This window comes from Prinia subflava, chromosome 1, assembly GCF_021018805.1.
Source record: "Prinia subflava isolate CZ2003 ecotype Zambia chromosome 1, Cam_Psub_1.2, whole genome shotgun sequence".
Classification (NCBI taxonomy): Eukaryota; Metazoa; Chordata; class Aves; order Passeriformes; family Cisticolidae; genus Prinia; species Prinia subflava.
The window spans coordinates 30,954,104-30,980,147 of NC_086247.1; positions in this window are offsets into that span (position 1 = coordinate 30,954,104).

Consider the following 26,044-nt stretch of genomic DNA (forward strand, 5'->3'; position numbering starts at 1 on the left):
AAATGACCCATACAAAAACAAAGGAAACTTTCAATCAGCAAAATAATTTGCCAAAGACAACAGTGTAGTCAGATCAGTTACAGCTTTTCAGAGAACCGAAGATTTCAGTAATGTTATTTAAGTTTTAACATTAATGAAAAAGCTTAATTCAACTTTTTGTATTGGGTGGACCAAGTGAGCTATTTTAACAGATCTGAGTCATCAGCTTTGTGCCTTGAGCCTGCTCTCTCAATCAAAATGTATATTTTCCTAGGACTTTTAAATTATAATAACTTGCATCAGTTTTATATAAGAAGGGTCAATCTAGCTCGTTGAAGTCCCTGATATCACAAACAGATATGACTTTTTATCCCATTAATCTACTGGTATTTACATGCTTCAGAATCTGTGAATATTAGAAATCATCTAACTTGTACCAGACCATTCTTGTTCAGGGCCAGTGAACAATGTTGACACCAGTTATAACAGCTCCTCTGTCAGCCTGGTGTTTTAAACTTTTCATGTTTTTATGTCATGGTATCCTACAGTCAGCCTTCATTCTTCTAGGCTAAAAAATATCCAAGCTCTTTCAGCACCTCCTCTTTTCCTTCCCCTGACCATCCTAGTAGTCTTCCTCTGTACCTGATCCACTCAGAATTCTTTCCTGAACAGAAATTCATCCTCAGCAATTAGTTTTATGGATCTTATATGGTTTAAATCCCTGTTGTTGTATGTAAACTCTTGGGGTTTTGTTTGGTTGGTTGGTTTTTTATTAAGAGATTACTTTCTCTGATTTGTTATTAATTCCTTTGATGATACACCTGCAATTCTAGTTGCTGCCTTTTCCACTGATTTCATGGCTTCCTAAATTTACATCTTTTCTTGACAAATGCAGTGTAAGACTCACACCTGCCTTGGAAAGTAGTTCCGACCCAGGCGGTACAAAGACAGAAGCTGAGGAGAGGAAAATACATATCACTGCAAGGTGATATTTAAGGGAAGTGAAAGCTGCAGGATAAGCTAGCCATTGAACAATATATGCATTTTTTTAAAAACTCTAAAATAGTAAAAATGCTGTTTATGTCCTGGTTACAGGTTTCTGCAATCTTTTCTCCAGAGCATGGGTACAACACCTGAAGGAACAGTAGCAGGTAGTTTCTGAGAGGTGGACCAGGCACAGAGACTTGGAAACAGGCTGAAAAAAAAACCAAGCAGGAGGTAGATACTTCAGTGTAGCAAAGATACTCTCTTATGTTTGTTTTATAGGTTTAGGCATCTAACCTTTTTCAGCTGGATCACAGCTGGCCTCTCTAAAACAACTTTAAATCAATGTATCAGTTAACAGGTTCAATGTCTTAGAGGGGTAGAAGTGCCTGAAGGTTTGGAAGGCAAGATCCACACAGCAATCCTAAAGCAGTGCAATCAAAATTCTTGCAGCACCATACACTCTCGCTGACACACCTTTCCCCCAATAACCTCTGCCTTCAAAACATTTATCCTTACATTGTCAAAGTCCAGCAAAGCATATTAGCCTCTCAGTAGACTTCCATTAAAATATTGCATGCCTCTTTGAAAACCTAAATGGTGGAGTTTTAATGTCAATAACCAATTTTTATTTCTATTAAGATGTAATTGCACTAGTCTCCGGAACACAGCTGTACTATTTCCCACATTTTCATTAATTACTTATTATAAATTTACAATTTTTGTTGTCACATTGTATGAAATATGTTCTGTAAAACCCTGCTGCTTTTAAATCAAGCTTGTGTCAATTTGTACTGTCAAATGCTTGAGTCTCAAAATGAATATATGCTTTATTTGTAGGAAGGATCAATACTTTTTTAACTTGCAGATCTTGAGAATCACACTTTTTGCACAGTTAGTATTTTGTTTATTTTTATGGAGTTATTGCCTTTTGTTCCTAAAATAGGATCTGCCCAAAACAAGGGAAAAAAAGAAAGAATTCTATCTGTTATTTTTATTTAATAAAAATTTAAAGCTAAAAGCTGCTTAGCCACAAGGGAAGCAATGCAGACCAGTGATAAAGCCAGTAGTCTCTATTTTTAAAGCGGTCTTTTTTTTTTTTTCTGTAATGCTGATGGCCAAACTCAAGCTTTAAGTAACACTTCCCCTGGTGACCAGGCTGCTTTCGACTTTTCTATTTTATTAAAAGAGCTAAATTGAGGGTATTCCATGAGACTAATTTGGAGTTCAGCTGTTGTTGTTTTTAAATAAAAAATGAAAGTCAGAACCAGTCTAGTCATCAGGGAAAGAGCACATGAAGTAAAGTTGGGAATAACCCATACCATGCTGGGACTACAGAGTGTCTGTATAATGTTTGTGATGTGGGAAGTGTTTGATTATTGAAACCTGTCAGAAAGTGAGAATATGCATGACAGTAAATACTGGCTTTTATCTCTTTGCTTATTTAATTGTTATTGCAAAACACTTATTTTAAAAAGTCATTAACAGTACAGTCTTAAAGTGCTGCTGAGATATGTTTGTTATCATCTGATTTGCCTTCTTCCTCTTCTTTGAAATACTGTAAAATATATTGTCATCTCAGCAATTTGGAACTAGGCATAAAAAAACATGAAAAACCATGTTCTCAAAGCTTCATAGTCACTTAGATAATTCTGTATAAGAACTATTAGTTTAGGAGATAAAACAAAGTTGTAAGTAACAGTTTTTTCATCATCCTATAATTTCAAAATAGCTCCTTAAAAACAACAGGCGTTGCAATGGTTTTAGGCTTTGGCTCACACATTGGTTCTGAGCCAGAGAATACAGAAATGAATTTCAACCTCACCAAGGATGTGTTGGAAGTAACTGTGCAGAGCAGTTCTACAGATCCCACTGAAGTTCAGGAAAAACCAAATTTAAGAAGTAAGCAATAACAATGATTTCTTTTACTTTCAATCATTTACCTATACCATCTGCTTACCTTGCTTGAAACATCTGTCATCAAATGTACAGTGAAGCCAGTGAAAATTTTGGTATAAACAATTTTTCCTAATAGATGCATTTTCTCCATATAACAATTCATTGGTATCTAAAACAGCATGCTAAGAACAAGCTGCAAGCACATTCTGCTAGACACAGGGGTGACATGAGTTAATTTCATTGCTGTCAGGAGATATCTTGATGGGTATATATTGTGCGTTATCATGAGTTACCACAGCTGCAAGGGATTATGTCTTCTACTAATAATGGCATAATAGAATACCATAACTTGTCACAAGGTTTCAAGTCAGCTATGAAATTAACCTATTTCATCACTGAAAAAAAAGTCTCTACTGATTTTCCTTCCCCTTTTTTTAATGGGACTTTGGTTCTCTTGTATATAGGAAAGTTTCAAGGAACTGTCGAATGGCTTCATTTATTGAATAAACCTTGCATGTAGTTTCTAAAATTCACTCATCATATTCTGTGTACATAGATAATGTGAACCACAGCACAATTTTATGGAAAATGAACAATTAATATCTTAAACCAATGGCAATTAAAGAAGTAAAATCTACCCTCTGGCCTATGTCACATTCCCCACATGGCAAAATGTAATGTCAGTGTTTCCTGCAGTATCCTTTGGAGGCCATCAAATTTCACAACAGTTGAATGTTGTGAATGACTTTATTAAAAATTTCTAAAAGCAATACGCCAGACCTTAATTTATAATTCTTAATTTCCTTTTAGCAACAAAATTAACAAGATAAAAAATACATCAACAAAGTAGCTCATTATTAGGGAACAAGATGGTTTTCACTCCTGGGTGAATTTTTTACCCATTTAGAGAACCTAATCAGCTCAACAAATAACCAGAGGTGTGCTACAGTACACAGTAGGGACGCTCTAGAACATACTTGAGGGAGGAAGAGAGCACAACTACTTCCTCCAGTGGCAATAAGCCATTAGGCTGTGTCATCCCAGCTTTTTTTATCAGTGGCTGTTTAAAACAGAAGTGATTTTTGAAGTCGGATGGGTCCGAATTGCTACAGACCACCAGGTGAGAAACTGAAAGAGCTCTGTACGTAGCCACAGCTAAGAGGTGCAACACTGAAATTCCAGCACTAAAGAGGCACACCAGGTATTACCACAGTGAACTTTCCCACTCAGAATGACATTTGAAAACCACTTAAGAATAAAGGCTGCTGGCCATTTAAAAGTACCCGGACATTTAAACATTTGGTCTTGCTGTAAAAAGCAAGTTTAAAAAATTGACATTAACAGAGAAATAGCTTATTCATGTCCTCCTAAGGTTTTTCAAGTAATTTGGCAGCAACAGCTCTGTTTTATCTGATTTGAACTATAGTTCCACTTTCGCCATAGCCATGACTGTATAGTTCAGATCAGATCCAGAAGCAGTGTTTACAACACATTGCTGAATCGCTCTAACAATGCAGCATGCATATCAAATAGAAGAAAAAAGAGTATCTTGCATAAGACCGCATCGAGGCAAAAGAGTAATCAGCAGCTACTACCCTCTGGTTGTTTCCTGAGGGAAAAGAATAGTTCACTCAAGTGCCTCTCAATAATTCTTGCCAGGGTTTCCAGCGAGGTCAACAAAGCTTCATGGTCAATGGCTAGTGAGAGTGAAAGGATTAGCAAAAGCATTTAATATTTGTCCACTGATGACAGCAGATCACTGAGCAATAAGATTTCCTTTCTTACTCTCAGGGTCATGTAGATGAGCTGTTCCTGCTGAAGCTGCAGGAATTAAACTTATAAAATATGCTTTGCAAAATTTAGGGGAGAAGTTAGATTTGATTTTAATTGTTTAGCAAACCCCAAGAGCTATAGTTCATAAATTAAAAGGTTTTGTGAGCACAAACATTAATTGAGTTATATGTGCTTTCTGAAATGTACTGTCAGTTGGTTCTTGAAAAGATTAATGTTCTTGTGATTTCTTTGTATGCATGTCTGAATTCTCTGCTTGTCCCTGTGGGTTCTGTTTAGTGGCATTTAGGTCCTCTGATGGAACAGATGACTTTTTGCAGCTGACAGTGTTGTAACAGGGATCAGAAAAAACTTATTGCTCTGACCCCCCAGTCTGAAAGAGGAACTAAAAATGCAGATATGAGTAGAAACTGCTATTTAGTGTTTTAATTCTGTTGATAAAAATAAGCTTATTTTCTCTGATGAGAGAGGTCTGAGCTTTGCCAGAATCCTCCTAAAGCCTGATGAAGGCATAGATTTCCCCAAAGATTTTTGTTTTCTTTCTTTGTTTAGCAGAGAGAATAATATTTCTGGGGAGGGAGACAGGCCAGAGGTAGGGAAATGTTTCTTATGGTGGTGGTGGTGCTGAATACACGTGATCTTTGTTTTCCCATCTTCCTATTTACAACCCTATTTACAACTTTGTTCCAAAGTCATCACAGGAAGTCTCATCCACTCCTTCCCTTTGGTAGTGAAAGGAATTTCTACCTTAGCACTGTTCTTTCCTCTGCCTCCTCACAGGCAGTCTCACACACACAGCTTTTCATATTTTCATAATGTTTCTATATTAACAATCTGGGAATTATAAATGCTTTATAGGTTTCTCTGGCCAGGTCTGTGGAGGGAGCATCAACAGTAACTTTGTTTAGAAAACTCTCAGGAGACAGGTGAAACGCTGCTCTTTTTAAGACTTGAGGGGAGTCTGAGCTATCATGAAAAGTTTCTTGGGTTTTTTTAGAAAAATAGAAAGTGTCTCTTCACTTAAACATTGTCCGTGTCTTTTATTCTTCCTGTTCAAAAGCTGCCCACAGAGAATTAGTTTAAAAAAGGCAATTAAAAATTATGGTTTAAATTTTTAATTAATACGCATTAAAATTCTTTGTGTTTGCTTAAAGGCTGCAAGTTGTACTACTATATCTATTGTTTTGTTGTTTGACTTTTTTAAAATGAGAATTTAGCAATAAACTTTTTGTCTCCATTGTATCAGTGGGGGATATAATTAAGAGTGGAATTCAACATTGCAAGGACTTCTTATGGGTAACTTAATTGAATTGAACATATTCATCAGGGTCCCAAAAGAGAAGGACTTCAGCTAGGTCAGTAAAAAAATTTGGGTGGAGAATTGTGGTCTGCAGGGCCTTCAAGGGCTCCTCTGTAGGGCTGTGTTGGAAGCAGAAATTCCCTGGGCTCTGCCTTCTGTATTCAAACGGCAAGATAACCTTCTTCCTTAAATACATAAATTACAACAAGAGGGAGTGAGATCCATCTCAGATAATCCTAGGAGAAGAGAAGAAATGGGGCCTCCTGTGAGAAGCTAGAAGACTAATTGTGCAGTAAGAAGGCTAAAGCTGCCTAATAGCAAAATTTAATAGAAAAAGTACAAAGGCTTCTTTTACCCATCAATATGTGTTTAATCATAAAACAAAATATACAGGCAGGTTGGCTGCCAGTAAGGAGCATTATCTAGAAATATAGGTCATGTGTATCCACATTTCTACTCAATGGACTTATACCATGTACAGAAGGCCCTTAGATTCATGCTGCTTGCCAAGTCTTTGAGCAGCTTACTTTCAGCAGAAACCAATCAATTTTATGAAAGCAAAATGCAAGTCATCCCAAATGACAAGAGGCCTAATGGCAGACCATTGCCCTTTTCACTGGTAATGACAATATTCCCCAAATATTAGAGTTAAATTGAAATACACACATGTCCAAATATGTAATTTCTCAGCGTTTATATGGTTAATACCTCTGGTTAACTACATAGGTCTGAGTCAGTAACTGAGACCACACCCCTGCACAGCATTTTAAAAGACAGATTTTAATTATTAATGCAGGGTAGATATAATTTATTGTTACCATTGGTACTCTTAGAAGCCATTTCATTAAATTTCAGGTATCAACAACAAAATGAGTAACGACCTAATTAAATATAGTAAAACACAAACTCTCAGTTGGTCTAAGTCTTGTATGGCATACTAGGCTAAACAACAGAGCAAGCAAAGGAGTCCCTGAACACAATGATAAGTTTGTAAGGACCTGTCAACTCAAAACCATCAGGAAACTCAATATTGTTTTATAAAATGGATTAAGAAAACCATATAATAATTTCCTTTCTCCCCTAAGGTTTAATATATTTTAATTGATGTAATTCTGCATGCGAATGTCCAAAAAGGACTTGAATATAGTTGCACTGTTTTGTTTAAAAGATGTACCTTTAGTTGAATTTAGATTGAATTACATGAATTACCTTATTCTTTCTCCCTATAAGAAGCTTTAAATAAGCAATGCCTTAAAACTGCATTTTGAGAAGGATAGGAAGCAGCTTTGGGCAGTTCCCTTCCTCTTCTCTTCTTTGTAACTTACACTGATGGGTGGTTTGAGTACTTTCCTCCCTTTCCCATGCTAGGACCATTGCAGAGGGGTATCAAAGCTTTGCTCAAGCACAAGCAGAATCACCTGATTTCTCCTCGGGGTGTTAGATGAAGCCCATTGAAGAAGCCTGTTGCGTTTTTTTTTTTTCCTGTTGTGCTATACCTGAAGTATTTCAAAATTTTTAAGAGATGAGGTAAAGTTTGAGCCTGTTCTTCTGTTTGAATTACTTTTCCTCTTTCCAAGATTCAGCTTGTGCTGAAGTAATAAGAATGTACCCTTTTCCCTCATCCATTTGTGAAACAAAACACAAAACAATACTATTATCTAGATCACCATATGTGTATTTCACACATTTGTTCACCTCAGACAAAGTGCCTGAGAAAACAAAATAAAAGAGCAATCTGCTTTCATATTCAGAAGCAACAGTGATATTGCAAGATGACAGGAGGGATTTTTTGTATACTATGTGAAAAGGGATAAAATTTGCAAGTTAAAAACCAAAAACCTGATAACTTTCAGGTTTTTCTCAGACACTATAATGTGATTGACATTCAAAGCAATGCATTCTCATTGATCCCCTGCCTGGTGGGGAAAGGCAGGTATACACATTTCTGGTCAGACGCTTGCTAATTTTGTAGATTAATCTCCATTTTTTAATTTTTTTTTTTTTTTTTTTTAATTTACAGGAGTTTATTTTTTTCAGCAGCATGCTATTCTGAGAAACTGTGATTCTGGATCAACCATTGCAACCTGAATGCATTTACAGTGAAAGCTGTGTGAGAATTCTCCCTGGGCTTCTGGGAATGCCAGATTGATTTGTGTTACTAGTGTTTAGTAGAGCAGTAGGTTACTACAAAAAGTGATTTTGAGATACGATCTTGAGTTGAAATCCATAGCTGTAGGGAGTGATACTTTGAACTAGATATTTTTCCTGCATTTTGGGACCCTTAGATTGCCATCAATAGGCAAAAAGCACATAGTCCTAAAGTAATCCTAAGATATTTACACTAAGTAGATGTGGAAACTCAGTGCATGCAAGATATTAAATTAAATGTTAGAGCATTTTAATTTTTTTAGATATTATTTACTGAAACCTGGGGTAGGAGAATGCAGTGAACTGAAAATACCAAGCAAGGGACAAAAATCCATTTGACAAATCAGGTCACTAAGGAAGTCTCTGAGGCTTTAGCTGTTGAAAAGACTTAATTTTTTAAGACAAGCTTTTTTTCCATCATGCTGCAACATAACCTTTTCTTTCTTTTTCCTCTGTCCCACTCAAGCTGCTATACTTTAGGATCAGTTCACTCTGTTGAAAACCCATTGTAAAAATGTCAGGGTTCATATAGCTCATTGCTATAGATGACCTTGTAGTACTCTTTGCTCTTACATCACTTCTTTTAATTTCACCTTCCATTAATCATCCCTATTTCTCTCTTGTTACAATGCATCTATTATACTGTTGTTGGATTTTTTTTTCTTTCCTCTGAAGATTCCTGGTCTGCTGCTTTTCTTGGTCTTTCTAATATTTTCCTTTTCTTTTTCCTTGTTTTGTTCTTATAACATTTATTCTTTTTAATCTCAGACACAATTATGTTTTCTTATTGACAATGCGTTACATTGTCTTATAGACAACGCCTTCAACAATGCCTGATTAAAATTTGTGCAAAACTTATTTATGTTCAATCTACAACACAGAGTAGTTCTTGGCAGTGTTATTGCTATATAAATTGTACTTCATCATGCTTTATTTTCATGTAAATTCCCCAGTGAAAAGCAGAATCCCTTGTCATACTCGCCACACTGCCCACTGAGCCTATTTCTAAGCCATTTTTATTTTTCCCATCCTATTACATGTACATTCTCAAAGTCAATTTGTATTCTTGAGGAAATTCTTTTGGACCTTTCTTTTCTAGTTAACCTAAAACACCCTTCCAAATCATATTCTTTTAAACATCTTTCTTCTTTGTGTTATTCTTTCACTGACGTAAGTTTTTACTAGGTATTTAAAAATTTATATCTACAATTTTGTTACACTTTAAAGCTGTATTTTTTTCTTTCTCCAACTCTAACTATCCCTTCTATCCTTAAATGCCATAGTCTGACATTTTCCTTGCCTTTTTAGTAGTTATTGTATCTTTGCTTTTAGCTAAACACAGTTTAATTTTTGCTTAGAACTCTCTGGTAAAAGTTCACTGTGTTTGTTCTCAAAATCTGAAATAAAATGATACATTTTTTATTAATTTCCTAAGTATGTAATTAATACTTCTGCATAATTAAATTGAGTTCACAGATATCTACCAGTGGACAAATACCAATCAAAAATAAAAGGAAGGAGTAAAAAATATAAAATTATACATTTCTTTTTAAATTGTTTCAATTCAGAGACTACCTTGATTCACATCCTATTGTTAGAAAAGATTTTCATCAACTCCAAATTTACCTCAGTATCAGGGCACAAAATCAGAAGAATCTGTAAGTGAAATTGGAAATGTGTGCTGCCATTCCATTGTATAGTAATCTTTAATTCAGATGATTTTGGTTTTATACTTATGATTTTCATTCCCCTTGAGCAACATATAACTATTTTCCCCTGCTAACCTCCTAAATACCAGTGTAAAAGTTTGATCATAGTGACATAATAACTCAGTGTACTATGTAATTTATTTTCCAATCTGAAATTGAGAAATCCTTTTTAATGTTGATACTCTGACCTATAAATCTATCACCTAGAAAGTACCTTGCAAACATTTTCTTCCTTCATATAGTCATTCTTTTTGAATCAATTTGAATCTTTTGTTTAGTGAATAATAAATTAAACTTTTCTGATTACAGAAAAGATTGCAGCACACATCTAATATGATGCTTAACCCAAGTGTGTTTTCTTTCCTTTTTGCAACTGTTAATTATCCTTGCCCTGTTGCAAGTCTAGTTACTCCCTGGTCTGCCTACACAATTCAATTAATATCACCTTATATGAAAACACAAGCAGTTTCACTCTACCTTATGTTTGATGTTTTTCCTTCTTTTTATGTTCCTGCGGCATAACAGCCATAATTAATGATCACTTCTTCAGTGCCACATTTCCTGGAGATTTTAAAGTGCTTACTTTCTCAGCACCCTCCGTTAAGAAGCTTTTATGTGGTTCAAATTCCATTGCTAACTGTCATGCTATTTCTAACCTTCTATTTCTTAGTAAAGTTCTTGAAAAGATGTTCTGTTCTTAACTTCCTAAACACCTTGTTAATAATAATCTCATTGATTGTTTCCAAGTAGGGTAGATTTTCATCTCCAGCATAGAACGAAACTCTACTATTCCACTTTCAAGAGTTGAAGATCTCTTGAAATCTTACCTAGTGATCATAGTTCTTTTCCCTCCTCATTATTTTAGATGCCAGTATGGCATTTGGCAATAAGAACTTAAAAATTTATTGCAGTATTACAGATCATGAGATATTTCCAGTTCTTGACAACCATTTTGATGGTAGTACTTTTTTCCTCTAGTTGTTATTTGTCCCTTTTTTTTGTTGTTGTCATTTTATTTTATTCCCTTTTGTAACATATTTCATCTGTTAACTATTTTTTTTCCCTTCATTTTCAACAGTCCTGCAATTACTGGAATAATATTATAAAGGCAATAACATCACACTTTGACATTTGAATTTTTAATTAAATTACTGATCAACTCTTAACTGCAGTGTTTTTATCAAGTGCTACTTAGAGATGCAAAAGAAGTTCAGCCATTGATCTCAGAACTTAATTTTGTATAAGTTACTTTCATTTTCATACACTTCAGGAACAGCTTGTGTTCCTCAAAGAAAATTCTGCAAATTAACATACTGTACTTGCATGTCAGCTCACTTGCACAGCTAATTAAATATTTCTCATGTGCATTACAGATGATGACTACTTCAGTTTATGTTTCAGAGATGTTTTCCAACATTCTGTGATTTATTTATGGGTATATCTATGGCACTAATCATTGGAGTATTTGAGCACATAGAAATGATTAAAGATACATCAAAATTACTTCTGGAAGGTACCACTTTTCCTTCTCTGCTTTGAAGCTGTTTCTTTACCATAATCTTCTGGAGAATGATTCCTCCTGTGTTCAGTGTCATTACTGTATACCTATTGGGGAATGCCAGTTAATATAGATATGCCTTGTAGCGAGCTTGAAAGTCATGTGAAAGAGGCTCCACTTGTTTGGGATCAGCTTTGTAGGAATTTGTTTCTTATTATTGGCCTGTCACTGAGAATGCCCTCCTTTCCATTGTCACAAGATGAAAACCAGGGATCTATCAGCCAAGTATCCCAAATGAGTGCAACAATCACACGGGAAATTGTGAAAGACAGTGCTTGAGATAAGTGGGCTTCAGCCTTTCATATGTTTGATGAGGGAAGGGAAGGGGGAGGAAGAAGCAGGACAAGGTTTTCAAGATACATAATTTTAGTATGAAGAACTCTCTAGTTTCTCTTTATCCTCACTCACATAGACTTCGGTTCCACTTTGAGGCAAAATTATTCTCTATTAATATTTAAAGAATCAAGATTTGGCCACAGTACTTAGGTAAAAGCAAAACCCATTTAAGGAAATTATAGAAAATGTTAAAAATTAATTCCTCAAATAGGTCTTACAATGATAATTGTCTAATTCTGAGCACATTGTCTTGAGGGAAAACAGAAGTAAAACTGAAGCATTTTTCCCCTCAATTTAAATTGTAAATTAAAAAAAAACACATTAGTGTATTTATATCTATTTTAAAGTTCTCATATTTATGTTCCCCTTCTCAAAAACCCTACACTAAAATTCTATATCAGTTATGGTCCCTCTGGAGTTTCCATTTTCCAAAAGGAAAAAATAATTTTTTTTAATCAGGAGTTGAATTTTGCTTGTATACTGTGTTGCAACTTATTTGCAGAAAAGAGAAAAAAACTCAACCTGATAAAGTTCAAATTTGGTTGTGTGTAAATTTATTTTGACTTATAAGACTACAGATTTTATACATGGGCTGCAAAAGGTGTGCAGGTATATCCATGACTATATTTGAGAGTCTGTAGGACCACAGAATCTCTTCAAAATTTTCAGGATCCTATTTCAGCATGGCAGACAAGCAGTAACAAGAAAAAGAAGTGGTAAAATTAGGCAGATATTGCAGGTAGATTTGCAGCAGTATTTCCTCCGACCATTTTCCCATGCCACACCTCACTGGACATAGACGCAAGATTCCGTACTTTTAATGAACAGTTAATATGCTAATGTGGCAACAGATGAGCAGACCTTTTCAAGAGGCACTTACTGTAGAGACCTCAAAAACTAAGGTAAATTTTAGTGACAAACCATACGTAAAATCATTTTCAGTCATTCAAATGGCCATGAGGCATTAAAATTTAGAGGACCTCTAGGCAAAAGGCAAAACAACATGAACTGTTGTGAAGTTTAACTTTGAAAAGATAAGCCAAATACAGATTTTATTCAAACATATAAAATTGGAATCCCTTGGAGTGGATTGTTCTGTTTCATTTTGAAAAGGGCAAACCCATCCTGCTTTGAGATTTTGGTCTTTGTTTGGCTTTTTTTTTTTTTTTTTTCCCTCTCTATAAGCTTTAACAACATGAATAGGAAGTTATTTATACTTCTTGTTCACAAGTATGCCAAAATGAAATAGCACTCTTTCTCTACTTCTGCTTCAAGAACCATACCGCTATTATCATTAATATAATAAAAACTGCACGTAAGAATGCATAGCAAAACAGTTTACTTCTTGCAGCTCTACATATTAGACAAAAATAAGTCACAGATTCACTGCAGTAAAAATGTGTTGAAAAGAATGTAGTATATCACTTTCAAGTTTGCATTATACATAAAAAGTATGACAGAATCAAATAGTGTTAGAATAATGAGCCTATAATCTGAGCTAAAGGGAATACCTGAATGCCTGGAATTTTGTTTGGTGGAAAAACCAAAACCTGTTTCCTGATGATTGTTCGGTGCTACAAGGGCCTTAGGAGATTGATTCTTCATTAATTAGTAAAAATTTGTGGGGCCAAATGCCGTTTTGCACGGGTGGGAATGGGGAGAAGGGAGATGAGGTGACAGCCAGTTCAGACTGGGGTGGCTTCGGTGCTCAGGCAGCAGAACAACAGGAGCCTTTGCACAGCCAGCCTGTCCTGTCCAGAAGTTTTAGCAGAACTCTAGTAGCCAAAGAAAGATCTTTCTGGGATCTAGTATTTCAGGGGCAAGTGTTAACCTGGACATGGTGAGTACAACTTAAGGGAAGGAGACAAGAACAATGGCATGAAGTAGCAAATAGAAATGATTACACTCTATCCAGTACTTGGGGGAAAATCAAGAAGCCAAGAATCCTGAAGTATAGAGAGTTTTGTATTATACTAAACACAGTAGGATATATGTCCTCATGGCATGAGTGAGAGTAAAATTTTACAGGAAAAAAAGGAGTGCAACATAGCTTGTCTAAAAATTTGAGAATTCTGTAAAATATTTGGACTGAGGGCAAGAGGCATTTTTGTTTGCACTGGAATACTGGTGTGCTAAGACTTGGAGGATTTATGCATTTTTTTAATAACATAGGAAGTAGAAGAACATATGGTGGCTCACTCAGGGTAAATTCAGAAAGAATCAAATCAAACCCAAGGGAGTAAAATTTCTTTTTAAAATACAGGCACAGACATACACAAACACAGACATGCACATAGCATTGCCTAGAAGAAAGACCTCACTAATATTTTACAATATTTTTTTGGCACTAAACTGGTTAGGGCTGATACATATATTTTAAAATTTATTGTGGTGTAAGTATACAAAATATAGAGATTTCTGCTAAACAGTCACACCAAGAAAGTGCTAGATACCAAATATTATCTGTATGAGCACCCTTTGTTAGAAAAATATGAGGCTTTTGTATTGCATTTGCTATAGCAGATGCTACCTGCACTTCGGTATGCTCAATTATCTGGTCCTAACAGCAGCATACTTTATTTTAATATCAACCTTTTACTACAGTCAGCAAATATTGTGTATTTTGTTTAAATTGACATGTCATATGTTATTATAAAATATGAAAAAGAATGATTGGGTTTTTTAGAGTTAGGCAGAATCATTTTACTGTGGTTTGGCTCAAATGAATAGCATATTTTCTTCTAGACAAGCCTCAAAAAAAAACCCTATGAGAAAATAGAGCAACCAATAAAACAAACATTAAAATGTGAAATACGAACTAATGATTAATTGTTTACATTTTTATTAAATTACTTACAGATCTGACTGCATCTTAACCTCCTCTTGGACTGGAAAATATAAATAATCTCTTTATGAGATGGTTGATAACTGAGATAATACAGGTATCAGTTTTCATGCATATATACAAATTGCCTTTGCAATCCTTATACCGCTTTATGTGTCCTAGCGAAAACTGGTTGTCAAGATTTGTGTTTAAAACAATAGCAACCAAAAAAAAAAAAAAAAAAAAAAAAAAAAAAAAAAAAGTAACATTCTTTAGGGGGCCTCAGGCCTCATGGACTGTGTTTTTTTGTACAATTATCTTAATGCTGAACTCAAGAATAAATGAGAGTCAGTCATCACAATCTCCTTATGAAATGAAGACAGCGAGATTAAAGTTGAAAAAAATCTACTGTACTATTGAGTGTAGTTACTGATTGTTCCCTGGAATCAACAATCAAAACCCAGTATAAAAACAGGCAGAGATTTTAAGACAAGCATAACCTCCAGTTGTCTGAATGTTGTCCTAAAACTTCATTCCATTATCTGCTTTTGTTTAAACACTGGGCAAATGTAGACATCGGTTGTGAAAATAGTAGCTGGAGAAATATTACTGAATTATTAATTGATGTGACATTTACTCGAGGTTATTATCAAGAAAGCTCTTTCTTGGTGACTTGTTTCACACTGGCAAAGCTGTATATATTTGTTATCACTAGAAGATGATTTGAAATTTTTTTACTTCCAACATTTATGTGCTGGAAAGATTGGTAGCTCACAATATCTTCCTGAAGATGAGACATCCTACATGATCCAGTTACTTGCTCTTCTAGATATTTTAAAAAGCAGAGAGAGTAAAAAGTGCTGCGACAGGCAGCAGGCACAAGGACACTATGGTGGTCGTTATGGAAAACACAAATCCATGATTTCTATGTGAGATAATATCCTCAAAGGACTGGGAAGTAGTAAGCAAAAAATTCAGAAGCCCTAAAAATAAGAAAAAAAAAAAAAATCATTGTCTTTGAAAAAAAAAAAAAAGGAAAGAGAAGGAAAAGGAAAACAGTTTTTGAACAGGAAGTTGACAAAAAAAGCTAAATAGATAGCCTTTCATGTATGCTTTCTTTTCTTGTTTGCGTACTGTTTCTCCAAATTTTCAGCTATAATTGTTTACTAGTTTTGAGCAGTGGACCAGCATGGTATATACTCTGATACTCAACCATCCAAATTTCTGTATTCACTAACATGTTAATAGGATATCCTTCCAGATTGGACTGATCATTCAGATACAAGTGATATTTTTCTAGAGACAGACACATATTTTCCATCAGTATACATTTAATTTTATTTCTGTAATAAAATTGATCATGTCCTCAAAAACACCTTAGGCTTGTAGAGCTTGTCTCTTAATCATGACTTTAATTCTAATAGATCTCCTTTATCCCATAAGAATTCATTGTTGATAGGGATTTTGTTTGTAAAGAACTTCAGATAAGTGTGTATTGAAAGATGTTCCCATACAGAGTGTTCTGTTTAGGAAGCATTTTCATTTTAAGGATTATCACACCACTGGGAATTCTGAGCTTTGTACACTTATAATCAAATCAACTTTGCTTCCTCTGAAAGTTTTCATCTCTCAGAAATATCCCTTTTGAGATTCGTATTAGTGATTTTATCCACAGAGATTTTTTTACAGTTAAATTAAATCTTCATGAAAGTGTTTTTTCCTCACTGGAGAGAAGAACTTGAAGGAACAGAAGACCTAATGCTTTTATATGTCCATTTCTGCCTATTTGAGTAGAAAGTGCATGAAAACTGTTTGATTTCTCTACAAGCTTTCCATACAAGTAAAGTGTTGTATTCTGGAAATAGTTAGGAAGCATATTGCCTTATTTTCATTTACTACTTCCAGTCTAGTCTGTTTACTGCCACTGGTGGCCTGGAATTTCAGTCCAGGTCTCAGTTAGTGAAAGTATTGCTTGCAAGAATATCTGAAGTCACAACTTAACTTAGGGGATTTTTCCAATAAAAAACACCACTCAAATCTTGTCCCATCCCTCCCCAAGTACAGATATTTGTAAAAACACCTATTTCAAATACACATGTAGTTTATGTTATTTTTATACTGTAGTATTTAAAAGATAACTCTGCCATTAATTCTTGCATGCTACCTGAGAAATAATGTAGTCTGGTGAGGATATCAATCAGGAAGGGAGGAAGGGAGGAAGGGAGGAAGGGAGGAAGGGAGGAAGGGAGGAAGGGAGGAAGGGAGGAAGGGAGGAAGGGAGGAAGGGAGGAAGGGAGGAAGGGAGGAAGGAAGGAAGGAAGGAAGGAAGGAAGGAAGGAAGGAAGGAAGGAAGGAAGGAAGGAAGGAAGGAAGGAAGGAAGGAAGGAAGGAAGGAAGGAAGGAAGGAAGGAAGGAAGGAAGGAAGGAAGGAAGGAAGGAAGGAAGGAAGGAAGGAAGGAAGGAAGGAAGGAAGGAAGGAAGGAAGGAAGGAAGGAAGATACAAGTCCTATACATCCTTTAGTAGTTGGAAGACCACAATGCTAACATCAACATTGTAAAAACTTTATTTATCCACCAAACTGGAGTACAGTCTTTAGGCAAGAAGTTGTCATTTTAAAACAGTTTAAATTCTTACATTACATGACTCAAAATGTTAAGTATTTTGTTATCAAAAATGTTTCATTAAGTCAGAATAAAACCATTGCTACTGGTTTGAAGTGAAATCAGACTTTCTCCTACATTTGACACCATCATGAGTCTCATTGCATTATTTAAGTCGCTAATTGTGTTCATGCACATCAAGCTGCATTGTAATTAATTTCAGATAAGAATCACAAACTGTGATTTAACTAGTCCTTTATAATTCAAGTTGCTGTTCATTCAACTAATTTTTTGCGAAGTATTTTTCTTTTCTACACACTCTTACCACTCCATAATATCAACAAATATTACATTGTCTTTCTCAAAATCCAGTTTTTCCTCAAGTATAAAATTAGCTACATTGCTCTTTAATTTCCCAGTACCAAAGAGTGCTGAGAACCTTCACTTGCTGTGAGATGTAGAAGGAACAGAGAACACTCAGTCTGTTGGAAAAATGAACCCTCTTAATGTATATGAACTTATATTAGACATGAATTTTTCTTCTTGATGTTATTTCCTCAGGTTCTGAACATTGATATCATTTCATTGCACACCTTAATGAGAATAACGAGCACTGGAAAAACTTGCACTGTTCACTTCTCTAATTGAAATTTTGTTAAATTCTCCAGAAATGGCTTCTGTAGATGAAATCCTGCTTAGACTTCTCCTGCAGTGCTGATTAGTTTGACTAGTTTGTTGCAGTAGAGCTACTCTGACTTTCAAAGTCTTCCCACAGAGAATTGACAAGACCCTACCATGACTCTCTTCTCAGGTATCTCACATGGAACTGAGAACCAGAACAAGATCAAACACTATTAAAATATTATGATCAGTTTTTACTTTGCTTACCACATCCCAGTCTGATTTACTGTATAATACAGATTGTCTGTCCAAATAAAATCCAACAAACCCAGAGTCTGTTTAATATCTCTTTTCACCCTTACCATTGGCTTCCCACCTGACATAAGCCCAATCCAACACTAAATATAAAATTATTGATGATATAATGGCCTTCTCTATGGTGTTCCTCTCCACAAAACTAAAATGCTGTATGCATGGGGTCTTATCTTCCCAGCACATAGGAAATATACTGCTATCCTCATTTTTTAACATCAAATGCATAAAGGAGTATCAAAATACACCACTAAATTCGGGTGCTGTATCTGACAGGTTGAGTTTTCAGCCATAATAGCATTTGTCCAAAATACCATGTTCTCACAACACAATTCCTCCTAAAATTACTTGCAGCTAAAAGCTCTCTTAGTTCTGAAGACAGGAGCAAAAGTTTCTCAGATTGGATAAACTCAATTGACAGCCAGCTGTAAAAGGTTTTGCTTTAAGGAAGTACTGAGAAAAACTTAATTATTTTGTAGTGAGTGAATCAAATACTACAGAGAGGCCTTAACATTGAGACCACTTTTTCTTTTCCTAGATTCTCAATTTTTGTTCTTATTTCTTTCAGTGAAGAAGGCAGATTTTTGCCTCTCTACAGGGCAAGATCCATTTGTATGTTTTTTTACACAGTTGTATAATGAGGTTGTTTGGCTCTGTCTGTTGTCAAGATCTGCCTGGAATGAAAATCAAAACAATAGTAAAAACAGAAGCTCTCCATTTCTAACTGATAACCTATTTCAACATGATACTTCTGTGATATTGGAACACTTGATTTATAGTACCCTTATGAATATTTAATTTTCCCAAAACATGAGGGGGAAAATAACATTTCTCCTTTACAGGTGTTATCAGCCTCAACATAAAGAAAAAGAAATTGTTAGATAATTAGAATGATGAGTAACTGGGTTTCTATTGATGAAAGAAACTCTGTTCTAGAATCATTAAGAAAGCTTTAGACTCTAAAAATTAACAAATGAGACCATAGCAGTGGTTCTCTACCAGTCATATGAAGTTCAACACAGGAAAGTGCTGAATTCTCCACCTGAGACTGGGCAACCCTGGATGTACAGACAGACTGGGGAATGAGAGGCTGCAAAGAAGTACCACAGAAAGGCACCTGATGGTCCTGGTCAGCAGAAAGTTGAATCTGAGTCAGCAGAGCCCTGGCAGCCAGGAGGGCAAATTCTGTCCTGGGGGGCATCAAGTCCATATGAGGGCTAGGAAGATGGTGAAGGGCCTTGAGGGGAAGCCATGTGTGAAGGGGCTGAGGTCTCTTCTCTTGGTCTGTGCAGCCTGGAGAAGACTGAGGGGAGACCTCACTGCAGCCTAAAACTCCCTCATGAGAGGAAGAGAAGGAGCAGGCACTGATCTCTTCTCTGTGGTGACCAGTGACAGGACCTGAGGGAATGGCCTGAGGCTGTGTCAGGGGAGGTTTAGGTCAGATATCAGAAAAAGATTCATCACCCAGAGGGTGGTTGGACACTGGAATAGGCTCCCCAAGGAAGTGGTCACAGCCCCAAGCCTGGCAGAGTTCAAATGTTTGGACAATGCTCTTGGGCACACTTGGGTGTTACTCTTGGGGATGGTGCTGTGCAGGGCCAGGAGTAGGATTTGATGACTCTTGTTGGTCCCTTCCAACTCAGGATATTCTGTAATTCTGTGATTCCATAAAACACAAAGAAAGAGCAGCAGGAAAAAGAAACCTTTATATAAAGAAAAAAGTTGCATGCATGCATAAAAATTATATCCTGACCTTTTCAGTGATCAGTTTATGTCCAGAAGCATAAGAGCTGATAAAACTTATTTTTGCAATATAACTAGAGATGTTGTTATTGGACATAAATTAATCTGCCCTTTTGAAAAATTCAGCTATAATGTCTATATTCTATACTGTATAAGCTTTCTAAGTTTTAAAAAAGCAAAATGGCATACAACTGATGAGCTATGCAGTCATATTTTTCTTAATGTTGTATTCCCAACATGACTTATTTATCATTGCTTTACTACTGTATAGAATAACAGGGCATAATGCTTGCTAAAGTGTAAGTACTTACATATATTCATTTATGCAGGACTTGCTTCTCCAATAAGTATATTACTAGTACTGTATTAATTCCAATGTGCTGCTAAAATTATATCATGATAGTAATTTGGAAATTTCAAATAGCACTCATAATGTTTCAAAGATATTTTCAATGCTACTTGTCATTCATTTAAGCCTAGTAATAATGGGTTGGGAAGTATCATCTGACAGTAAAAATCTTCATGAAAGTGAAATTATGAATATAATGTCTTAAGCCTTGGTACTTAAACACACATTTCAAGTTAAATTTTGTGCATGACTAGTAGGAGTTCCTTTCAGATTTTATTTTATACACTTCAAGAAACCTCTGGTCACTGTTCTGCTGCTCAGGTGTATCATGTCCTTTTTCTTCAGCCAATTATGCAGAAAATGACAATTCTGGGGATGCTTGTCTAAATTTGGAGTTGAATACCCAACTTAGCAACCTAAGCTTCAAGATAATAGTATCAGAGAATTTTTTAAGATGGTCAGGGACATCTGGAGAACATCCAGTTTAGAGAAGATGTCAGAATGTCTTCTCTAAGCCCTTGATCCAGTACGTTGTCTTTGTAAGGCTGAACCAAACCAGTCCTCTCAGCCTGTTCAGCTGCTGACTGCTTTGCTAGGCCACCCCTGTGCTCAGGCCAGCTTGTGAATGCATTTATTTTACTCATAATTCTGGATTTTATTTTAGTTCATATGTATCCAAATTCTCTGTTGGTCACTTTTTTTACCTGTATTTTCAATAACATAGATGGCAACAGACAAAGCAACTGCATTAGAGTTACTTTGGACAAAGGAGGCAGTAGATCCTTGCGGGGAAAATACACCCAATAGTCTGAAACTCGTTCCAACATGCAATTTTGTCTTGCTCCCTAAAAACAAAGTATTGCATATCCACATAGAGAATATGTCCAGTTGCAGCAAAGACACAAGCAAACTGAGCAATAGACAGGAAAAAAAATAAAGGAAGTGGCAGGTTTGGTTCAAGTCCTTCATAAAATGCTGCAGGCACATCTTTTACATCTTTCAGGCCAAAATCCCTACAATCCAGAGAACTGTATGCCTCTTATTAAGCAACATAAGCATTATAAGCTTGAAAGCATAGACTATTCATTTATTGTACAATATTCATACTCAAAGAAGCAGTAAATTAACTTTTGCCTGGAAAGAGGAAGGGAGGTGCAATGCAAAGCTCTTACACAGAGCTCCATCAATGACAAATGCAAGGATCATATTCTGTGTTTTGGTGCATTTTTGTGCTGGTATATAATAAACATCTTCTTGTTCCCTCATCAACATTAGACCACCTTAATTTAAGGACTGAATAGATACTGTAATCAAAAGCAGATGTTTTGTGATTAATACAAAAGAAAACAAAAGAGAATTAATTTGTGATGTGAGCCTATATTAACTTTCCAGGTAAACTATTTTAAATAATATGGTTTGTAAGTCGATACAGCTAGATAGGGATAAATCTACAGAAGTTCTTTCTTTTAGACCATTTTTGAGCACTTTTGGCCGTGAGATTCAAATGGTCTGTGTGAACAGCCAGCAGCACAAAAGTAAACCAAAATCCTTCTACTTCACCCACTACTGGGGCCAAAAGTTATATTTCTTATATGTAAATTCTATGGAAGTTCTATGCACATGAGTAATATGCCTTATTCCTAGCCAGCTCCTTTAATTCTGGAATTAATATCAAGGCAGTTTGTAACATGGCAATGGATGGAGTCACTGAATGAGGGTGAATTCCTCTTTCTGACTCAGTATTTCTTCTCAGGAATCAGGATTTTTTTTTCAATAAAACTATACATGGTTTCTAGATCACCTACTGACTGAAGACAGGGGTTTGTCATAAAGGCAGCAATGACAGGCACTAGTGCTACCTGAACCCGTTGAATTGAGGGTGAGGGGCATCTGCATTAACTGAATCTATGGCAAAATGAGAGACGAAAATTTCATTTTTGATTAGGAATACAATCTGAAATTCTTTGTTATACAGCATAAGGTCTTGCAGTGGGAAGTAATTTCATCATGTTTTTGTATTTTGTGTTAGTTTCATCTGCATCCAATTGTTTACACAGAAGAGTCCTAAGTGATGCTTAACACAGACCTTAGAGAGTTGATGGTAAAGCCAGATTTTGATGTTCCTTAACTGCTTTACAGACCATTTTTCAAATCTGGCTTCAGAGGTGCTTATGTAACTATATACAAGGACCAATAACGTCAGCATGCCATAAGAGCAAGTCACCATGGTTTGATTTCAAATACTGCTGTGCATTTAATAGCTTCCTGCATACTTTAGGTTTTTGTCCTAAGAATGATTGCATTTTGGAGCACAAATAAGCAGATTATTATTGATAGTTCATGTACATGTTCATATTGCTTGGGACTTTAAAGTAAAATTTTTCTTTCCTCTGAAAAGCATACCACAATATCTAAAAAACACACCCAGAAAATGTGGTTTATAGGCGGTCCCAATCTGTGATGTTAAGATCATCATTTTTCCTTCGCTGCTTCCCTGACACTTTCATGTCAGCCTGTATTCTCACAACAATAGGATTTTTGATTAGGGATTTCTAAACTGGATGTAGAAAAAAATCTGGGTTCCAAAATGATGCTGGATCGTTGTTTTTATTTATTATAAATCAATCTTTAATAGTAATTCTTATGAGGTGTTATAGAGGACAAATAAGATGAAAAAATTATGTGCAACGTGAAAGCATAAATATTTCTCCAGATTTTTTTTAAAGAATAGTAATAAACAAGGTTACTAGTAGGAAACTCTACTATAAAGTGTAAAGCATTTATAAAAATTTTTATTTTTTGCTTTACTTCATAATCCCAGGTAGTTTTAATTGGTGACCTTAGCTATGATAAACACAAATTTCAGTCTTTTATTAAAGTTTCTCTTGCATTTGCTTTTACATATTGAAAAATAATCAACAGAAATTACAGTCCTCTGGCACAAAGTGGATGGTGGACAAAATCTGTTACATGTATTAAAAAACCAACCAAAGGTCTATATGAAACATTTTTAAAGTTAAGCTCCAAAGGGAACAATAAGGCTAACTATTCCCCACGTTTCAATTTCACTATATTAGTGCCAAGTATCCTAGGAGGATTCAAAGGCATCAGCTTCTTTTGCATTTTCAATTGTTATCCATAAACACACAAAAAGGGGGTTATACTTGATTTCATCTAGAGTGGATATAGATTAAAAAAATATGAAAACCTTTAGTTCTCTCTTCTATGTTAACTTAAAAATGTCTTCTATATTCTTCTATATTCCAGTTCTAGGCGATTTTACCTTCTCTTAACCATGCAAAAGCTATAGTGTTTCAAAGCTGCAGATTAGTGATGGTGGCAGCTTATTCCTTTTGGTTATCTACAGCACCATCTTAGTGTCTTGAGGCATAAAAGAATATTATCTGTGTGACAGTTATGGCTAGAGCCATCTATACTGTTCATGCTATCAGCTCTCAAAGAGCTCAGAATAGAAATCATTCAGTTTAAGACATCTTCTGTAGTTTCATTAAAAGCTAAAAATCATGAGGTACCACAAGTTATGACTAAGGTTATATGAAAATTTCAGTAAATCTACGGTGTGGAAAAGTATATATGCGGTTGGGGTGGTTAGCACAGAATTGCTAATCTTTTGTAAAGGCAGTTGACCATAAGCAAGACAACCTATAAATCTGCTTTCCTTCTTTACTTAATTTTCATCACAAATAATGTGCCACTCTGATTGCATGAAATCATCAGGAGTGTCTTCAATTACTGTGTGCAGCCTCTGATCAAAATGACTTCCTCTATTCTCAATCTGGGGGATGATGGGGAGGAAAACGGGAGGAGGGGGGTGAGAAATGTACAGCTAGTTATGTATTACAAATGTCAGGTTACTGTGAAAGTGTATATATTCATATTTAATAATTTCTAAGCTGGAGTTGTGATTGCAATAATGGCTCATTCATATCTGCATTTCATTTAAATGCACTGTTTTGACTCACCGAACATTTGTCATAGATATTATAGCTAAACTTTTTCACATGACCACTGAGGTAATGACAGCATTACATTACCAGAAAACTGCATGACTTGCTGATACTTCCATTTTCCTCAGCAGCCTATGAAATAATCAAAATGTGTGCATGAAATGGCGGCCTGTTCTGAATTTATTTTAATACAGATAGGCTTATACAGAGAAATGAAGAAGAGTGTAGGACCTCAGACACAAGAGACAATGACTATGCACAAAGCTGAATTTTACTAGCAGGAAAGATGGATATATGGGTATTAGACTTTTCATAGCTATAGGAAGGATAATCTTTCAATCAGATTAATGAGAAAATATATTGCATGGGCCCTACAGCACTTTTTTGCTTTCCAGGCTAATACGTGATTTAAATCCCAAAAGTACATTTTCAGCATTACAATATCCTTTGATAATAATGTCGCTTGCACAAAGACAGATAAAAATAAAACAGTCCCCCTTGATTTCCCATTTTAGATTTGAAGTATATTTTCTGTTCTTTGCCTGCAATGAAGTGAATTCTATTGAGAAGAGTCACATTTAATAAGACAAAGGGAATTTTCTAATTATGCTACCTGTCAAGATTTGAATCTATGGGATTGCAACTGCAATTGAAGAAACAGAGGAAGCAATTGCATATAGTCCAGTTTACTTTGGTGTATGATTACTATTTGCACTTAGATATTGCTAAATGTAAATCAAGCACACACACAGAAGCATGCTTTGAAGTAAACACCAAAAGGCGAGTCTCAAAATGGATTTTATAGTCCTTATTTCAATTTTCAGTATGCAATTTCCCAAGCTTTTCTAATTTATCTATAGAAAAATAGTGGAAACCTGTGAAAATGAAACACTTTTAAATAACTCTGAGTCACACAAATATACCGTGGTCCAAATGGTAAATATAATTAAAGCATGAATTACTAATGGCAAGAATGTATACATATAATTATGCTAGGTTAAGCATTTATGCATCTTTCTGGAGGAAAGCAAGTAATGCAGTGGTGAAGAAAAACAAAACCCAATTAAAACGAATGCAATATGAAAAATAATCTTTCCATACATTTTCTTGTAATTTTTACATAGTTCATATAAGAAACATGCAAACATTAAAGTAAATCTTGCTGTTATAAATGGAAGCCTGAAAGTTATCATACGCTGTCCTTTCAGGGTCTCTGGGGAACTGTTCAATGTGCCCCATCAGACATTACTCTTATTTGCAGCTATGCAGTCTTGGAAACACTAGGGCACATTAGACAAGGAAAATAAATATTGCATTCTTGATGGGTTTTTTCATATTACAAGTTTACACAAATCTGTGATACACAATCAATTGTTATAAACTTTTAATAAAGATAATAAATTAGTTATTTTAATGGCTACACCTATTTTTCTTTTATTTTTGTTAAAGAAATGTCTCGTAGAATAATGCAGATTATGATCATGGGCAAAAAAGTTGGCATAATTGGTAAGCCTGTTTGAGGATTTTTTAATTGCTTGTGGATGTGTTTATAGATATATGTGTGTGTGTGCATACACATATATACATATGTAAATATTCATATGGACACAAACACATATACGTATAAATATATATGCACACACACACATAAAATCTCCTATAGCAAAATGTGCTTTATTTGGTTCTGAAACACAATTGGATCTTATTTTAACTCAACTGGTTTTATGCAGGATGCAAACTGACTTTTTGACTATTTGGTTTACATCTCTATTTAGCTGCTTCTATGGTATTTATTTGGAGAGGGGAGAAAGATGGCCACATCACTTTTTTCCATAAAAACATTTAAGCTCTGTAGATGTTTTTTAATAACTCCCAAGTGGTGTCTTTTTGAGCACTACTATCAAATATCTTATTACTAAGCT